At 39.5% G+C, this 6,932-nt stretch overlaps 1 pseudogene; it reads left to right on the top strand.

Moving 5' to 3' along the window:
- The first annotated feature begins 4,620 nt into the window (after positions 1–4,620).
- LOC101969871 (glutathione S-transferase Mu 1 pseudogene) lies at positions 4,621–6,281 on the top strand (annotated as a pseudogene).
- Positions 6,282–6,932: the final 651 nt, after the last annotated feature.

The following is a 6,932-nucleotide window of genomic DNA, read 5'->3' as shown; positions in this document are numbered from 1 at the left end:
ATCACCTAGTGATTAGTCCTAAATACTCACTTTAGGCCTAGAGACTTGTGGGGGTGGGGTGGGAATGGAGGTTTGCTCTAAGCCCGGATAATGGAGAAAGAAAAATTAGAAGCCAGAAGAGTGGGCCACTGGGGGTTGGCTGTTGTCATCTAGAGTTTGCTATAAATAGATAGTCCCAAGGGGAGGGTTCCATTTATTCTCACACCTCCTCCCTAGCTGACTAGTCTCATGGTATGATTTTATCTAGCTGGATTACCACACATGTGCAACCTGGCTCCCTTCTGGCTCCCTTCCTTCCCATTTCCCTTGTATTACAACACAAACCAACTCCCAGCAGAATCAGAGTGATGAAGGAGGATCTTCAGTCCTGCATACATGACAGGGATCACTACTAAATGCTTGGGTGATAAACACCACTGGAGAGCACAGAATGCTCCAGGAGAAAACGATCTTTAATGGAGATGCTCTTAAAAGTATCTGCATGGGGTAATGCTAAATATCATGAAGTCTCGGTTACAGATCACAGACCTCAAATACATGAATATTAAAGAAGAAAACAGCAGCAAAGCAACCAAAAGTGAGTGCAAGAAGCTACTGGAAAAATCACTTTTGTTGTCTCCTTTATCGGGCCAGTTCCAGGTAAAACCATGATAGATAAAACCTTCTCTTTAAGATTCATCATCATACCTTTTCACCCTTCTCAGGCTCCTTAATCATTCCATTTCTATCATCATGTTCTTCCAACAGTGAAAAGATCTGACAATAATTACTTTAAGTGTATGTGTATGAAAGTGATGCTGGTTATTTGCATTTTAATTGGGAAAAAAAGATTTAATGTAAGTAGAGACTCTTCAACAGTGGAATTTCAGGTAAAAATGAGAAAATGAAGACTAGGTGAAGTTTTGGTTTATAAAAATCTTTAAAAAGTACCTACATATGGTTTTCTTTATTCATGCAGTTCTCTTCTGCAAGGCTAATCCAACTCTAAGTCTCTTTCCTCTCTGAGAATGGATGCTGTTGACTGGGGGAAGTGGGGCTACTCATAAAGTACATATATCAAGCCTTTTAACTATTTACCCTGGAAAACTTTGGTTACTACCCACACTCTTCCACATGCAATCTCCATAGCTTCTGCAATGACCTCAGCCATATGGAGATGCCATTTAGATGCCATTCTCATTGAACATGCATGGGGCACAACCCATTTGAGATGCTGTCACTTTCCAGATGCAGCATGAGCTCATGCCTCTGCTGCTGCATATGCATGTGGGTGTGTGTGCAAGACACATGCTTGCAACATGAAATTTCAAGTTAAAAAATAAATGAAGGAGCATAACTGAGTTGCTGTAGGACAGAAGCCACCATAAAATATAACACACATGATTAATCTAAACAAACCTCCATGGTTTTCATACCATATCACTTGATTACGAGTTCCATCTTGTTCAAGTTTGATTCTGTGATCATATTGTTGTGTCATCAGAATAATAAAAGACATAAATCTTCATTTCATGGAATTGATCATAAACCTAAGCAAAGAGGAGGTCACTTTACCTGCTGTGTTGTCTAAACAAATCCATCAAGGGATCTTGAGTCGTTTAATCATAGTGCTGTCATTTGGTTTGGGTAAGCATATTTTCCCTTCATTAGATTTAATATATAATCTCATTATAGAAATCTGACACTCTGCACTGACTCTCAACTCATAAGTCAACCTCTACTTCTATTCCTAAGGCCCAAGCAGGAAAAAAAATAGCAACCAAGTGTGATAATAAAATGCACAGTATAACATTATTCCTTGCCATTCCACGCCTTATCCTCATTGTTGATTTATCTAGTACTATTGCCACAAGGAATATCATGCTGACTTCCAGTTTTATATGTAATCAGACATTTAAAAATTTGTCACTCATGAATAATTCCAAAATACCACCTAACTTTTCCCCATCTAATCATATCAGCTATTTTTTCCATATATAACATCATTCAACATCTGGGTGCTCATGGGCTATCAATATATCCATTTATGGAGTACCTAAAACATGTCTTGTATTTTGTCCAGTGCTAAACAGAATGTGAAGGAGTAGCAGACATATTCTCTGGCTTTAAAGATGGTGCAATACATTGTGTGGGAGGGAGGAGACTATAATTTTAATCCAAATAAAGAGCTTCTCTAAACATTGTTATGTACATATTGGCATATCTATAATAAATAGACATAAAAATAACCTATTTGCTGACATAACCTTTTTCTACTTAACGTTTTTAATTTAAAACTTTCCTTTTATAGACAAAGAGGGGATTTCTCTTTTATAATATTTTGACCCTTCAAGGATTGTTGATCTATTGAAGCCATATAATAAATGCTTTAAATCCAAAGAGAAATGAAACTAACCAAAGAAGATATGAGTTCTATTACAAATAAGAAATATAATAAAATGCACTTGTTAGTTCTCATGTAATAAGAGCTCACATGTGATGCCTTCTAGCATAACATGGATACAGTCATGCTTTTGGTGGAAGGGAGTTATAGAGCAATTTCTTTAAAACCTTTCCCTCTGGCTGCCTAACTTTGTTAAGCTTCATTTAAATTTTCATTTTACTTAGGAAGTTATAATTGTGTGCTTGGTTGATCCAATAATTCCTTAAAGATTAAAAACTTCCTCCTCTAGATTTCAAATTTGTAGATGATCTGCGGATATTCAGTCACAATACCATGTTAGGCAAAGTCCTGACAATGCTCAAGAGTTAAAGTTAGAACTTAGCCCCTCAAACTTTTTGGCCACAGGGATGCTAAATCTTCATTTTACCCTCTGTGAAAATGGAGCTTAGTGTAAATACACATTGTCACTAAGAATCTGATCTGGCCCATGGGTAAAAAACAAATAAGCAAAAACAATAACAAGAAGAATTGAGCAGCAATTTCAAATTTTCAGCCAGGTCCTGGTGTAGATGAAAATGGTCCACAAAGAGTAAATGGTTTTATTATTTTAAAAAAATCTATACATATATATAAATATTCATGAAAAAGTGATGAATATGGTTCCGGAAAACTGTGTCAGAAAATTAATAATACTTATTTTGCAAGGGATCTGTGTACATATGTGTATATTATTTGAAAAACTGATGGAAAGCCAAGCAAGGCAGTGTGTCTGTAGTCCCAGCTACTAGGGAGGCAGGAAGATTGGTTAAACCCAGTAGTTTGAAACTTACATACTGAATTACATAGCAAGATTCTATCTAAAGAACAAAAATGAAACAAACAAACAAATACAGAAACAAAAAAATTGCTGGAAGATAGAAAGAATGAGAATATATGTGTGCACTTAATGCTTTAAAAAAGACTGAAAAACTATAGCATCAAATTCCACTCTGAAATGTGCTACCAAAGCTTCTCTGGGTGTGCTCTACAATAATGTATGTTCTGCTGTTGGTATTTATGTTTCTGAGACTGCAAAAATAAGGAGAGAGAGAATGAGTCCTGATTAGGATCACACCCTACAGTGAGAGGTGCAGCCCCAACAAAAGGATTAAGGTTGGCACTATGGAGGTTTAAAGGAAATGGCTGACCCTGTAGTCTGATCAGAGGACAGGGAGGAAGAGAACAAAGGAAAAACAGGAAAGATAGGAAGTGGTGCACATTCAGAGGGAGAACTTGGGAAATGTTCAACTCTTAATGCTTTTCCCTAGAATAATGGGGGATATCATGTTTGATCCAAAATAGTAAATTTTTGCTTTGTATGCTGGATCACTCTTTTTATAAAGTGTCAACTTCTCAGTAAAACTTGATATACTTAAAGAACTGTCTATTTGTATTCAGTAGGAATAAAAGTTGAAGGCAATAGAATGAAGAGGTCCTGCTACCTATGCCCTCTCGCCCTGCCACTGAGATTCTGTGCAAGGCAGCAGTTCCAATAGGTCAGGAGCAAAGCAAACAAACCATAGTCTGTGAGGGAGAAGGGAATGGAGAGAAGCACATGGCACCGCCAATCAGCTGAGAGGCAGATGGCTCAGGCATGGATGTGAGCCAGATTCCCTGTTCTCAAATAAAGAAAGAGAAGGTGACTCTGGAGCAGGATGGATGATGCTTGAATCACATAAGCAAAACTGAAAACTAACATGTTCTTTTTGGCGAACACAGAATGGTTTAATATCAGTAGAACCTAAGCTGAGAATTAGCCGATGCAAACTCACACAGTGTTTTATATAAATTTATGACCAAAGTTTGGCCTAGGTTTATACTATTCCACTTTAGAATATAAAATTACAACTAGTAAAATTGGTGAATTCTAGACAAAAGCATGCACATTAAACAATTTTATTATTAGTTGACTGTTGGTATAATTCCTTCTCTTCCATGTACCATACTGTCTAAAAGGACTGCCATCCTAATAATTTATTTGTGTCTGACTATTTTATCTTCCTTCTCAACATTTTTAAACACTTACTATCTATAGCATAAATCTGAGATTTATTATCTTCTCTCTTCTGTTATTAAATACTCTTACCTAAATTCTGTCCGCTCAACTGCATTGAAAATTCTTTTAGGAGGGGCGGGGCGGGACCGGCCACCAGGGCCCGTCCCCTCCCTTGCTGGGCGCCAGCAAAAAGTTACAGCTCAGCCCCACCGAGGCCAGTGGGCTCCCCCACAACACACGCACCATGCCCGTGATACTGGGTTATTGGGACATCCGCGGCCTGGCTCATGCCATCCGCCTGCTCCTGGAATACACAGACTCAAGCTGTGAGGAGAAGAGATACACGATGGGGGATGCTCCGGATTATGACAGAAGCCAGTGGCTGGATGAGAAATTCAAGCTGGGCCTGGACTTTCCCAATGAGAAACTGAAGCCAGAGTACTTGGAGCGCCTCCCAGAGGTACTGAAGCTCTTTTCACAGTTCCTCGGGAAGAAGCCATGGTTTGCTGGTGATAAGATCACCTTTGTGGATTTCCTTGCTTATGATATACTTGACCTGCACCGAATATTTCACCCTAAGTGCCTGGATGAATTTTCAAACCTGAAGGACTTCGTATCCCGCTTTGAGGGCTTGAAGAAGATCTCTGCCTACATAAAGTCCAGCTGCTTCCTCCCCAAACCTCTGTACCAAAGGTGGCTACACGGGGCAACAAGTAGGGCCTTGAAAGGATAGGATCAGGGAGTGAGGAGCCTGTTCTCTTCCTGCTGCTAGGGCCCTGGGAAAGGGCCAGACCCCCTGCAGCTCTGGCACCATCTTCTCATTTTTTTCTCTTCTGTCCATCCCCCTATCATACCCACGGCCTTATTGGCCCTCCTTTCTCCCTCTAATCCTGAGATGGGAATTTGGAGATACAGAAAAAGAAAGACTGAACGAGTCTCAAAAGAAACTCCAAAACACCCACGAGCCTTTGTGTCCTTAGCACATGTCCTTAGCCCATGTCAGTGACCCATGCCCTTGCCCGCAAATAGTTACATGAGGGCAGTATACAATTGGTAGAAAAACTGGCGTGAAATTCTGTAAACCTGTCCTGGCTCTACCTGTCGTCCAGCCCCTAGGTGCTGTCCTGCTCTAAGTTATAGCACCCTACACCAGGGAGTTGCTGTCTGTCCTTCTGGAGATAGAATCCCATGATCCCTTTTGAGGGCCAGTCCCCAATGACCTGAGTACCTCTTACTAGGCCCTGTCTCCTAAGGTTCCACTACCTCCTGATAGTGCCACCCTGATGACCAAGCCATGAACACATGAGCCTTTGAGGGTCATTCAGGATCCAAACTAAAGCAGAGGCATTTAGGGAAGACTCAGGTAAGAGATACTGTTGCTTATCAAGAAAGTTCTCTTACCCAAGAGCTGTATTTCTAGAAACTTATATCCAAAAATGGTCAAGACTTCAATAGATGTTTCTCAAAAATGAACATTCTAATGGCCAAGAAACATAAGAAAACATGGTAAACACCATTACATAGCAGAGTAGTTATAAATACCACATACATCCAGGTGTATACTCAGATGGCTGACATTCCGTGGACAGACAGTAGTTTTTGAATTTATGGATTAACTGTAACTCTCATACATTGCTGGTGGGACAACCACCTTGTAATGGTGGCAAAGACATCTAAACCTAAACATGCAAGTACCTAGGACCCAGGATCCCTCCCAACAAGAATGAATGTTTTTGGTCTCCCAAAAGACAATGTTAAGACATGTGCAACAAGATTTGAAAGCAGCTTGATTTTAAATAGCCCACAACTGACCTCAACTGAAGAATGGACAAATAAACCATTTTATTAATATAAAAAAGAAAATTCATTTAAAGAATGACATCTATCTCTGGGGAACTCTAATGGTTACCTAGGTTTATCAGAAAACATTCACTATTAAAATGATTACCATATTGCTTTTCCTTATGCATATATGGAGAAATGCTCAATGAGCAATGAAAATACAGAATGCGTTAGTTATAAAGCCTCTTATTTCTATGTATGACTCCTTAGATACCAATTAAAAGAAATGGGTATTTGCCCAATGTCACTGTTATGATTTGGGTATAAGATATCCCCCAAAAGCTTTTGTTAATACAGGAATATTCTCAGGTATATTATGAGAGCTATAACCTCTTAAGTCCATCCTAATTTAAATGTAGGCAGTGGGGGCATGACTGGAGAAGGTGGATCACTGGGAGTGTACCCTGGAATGGTTGATCTTTCAGTGTTCAATGGCTTCTTTTTCCTCCCTCCCCTGATCTCTATCTCTCTCTCCTCCCCCCCCCACTCTTCCTGACACTCTTTAAACTGAGCAATTCACCTCTATTGGGCCCTTACCCCATGATGTACCACCCCATCTTGGGTCCAGAACAATAGAGTTAATTGTGTATGGACTGAGATCTCTAAAAACATAAACCCAAAATAAAAATTTTCTTCTCTAAGTGTTTGTTGTCAGGTGTTCCAGTCACAGTG

The sequence above is a fragment of the Ictidomys tridecemlineatus genome, chromosome 14 (genome assembly GCF_052094955.1).
Source record: "Ictidomys tridecemlineatus isolate mIctTri1 chromosome 14, mIctTri1.hap1, whole genome shotgun sequence".
Taxonomy (NCBI): Eukaryota; Metazoa; Chordata; class Mammalia; order Rodentia; family Sciuridae; genus Ictidomys; species Ictidomys tridecemlineatus.
Note: the sequence above shows the minus strand (reverse complement) of the source record. Positions and strands in the feature narration are given on the sequence as shown.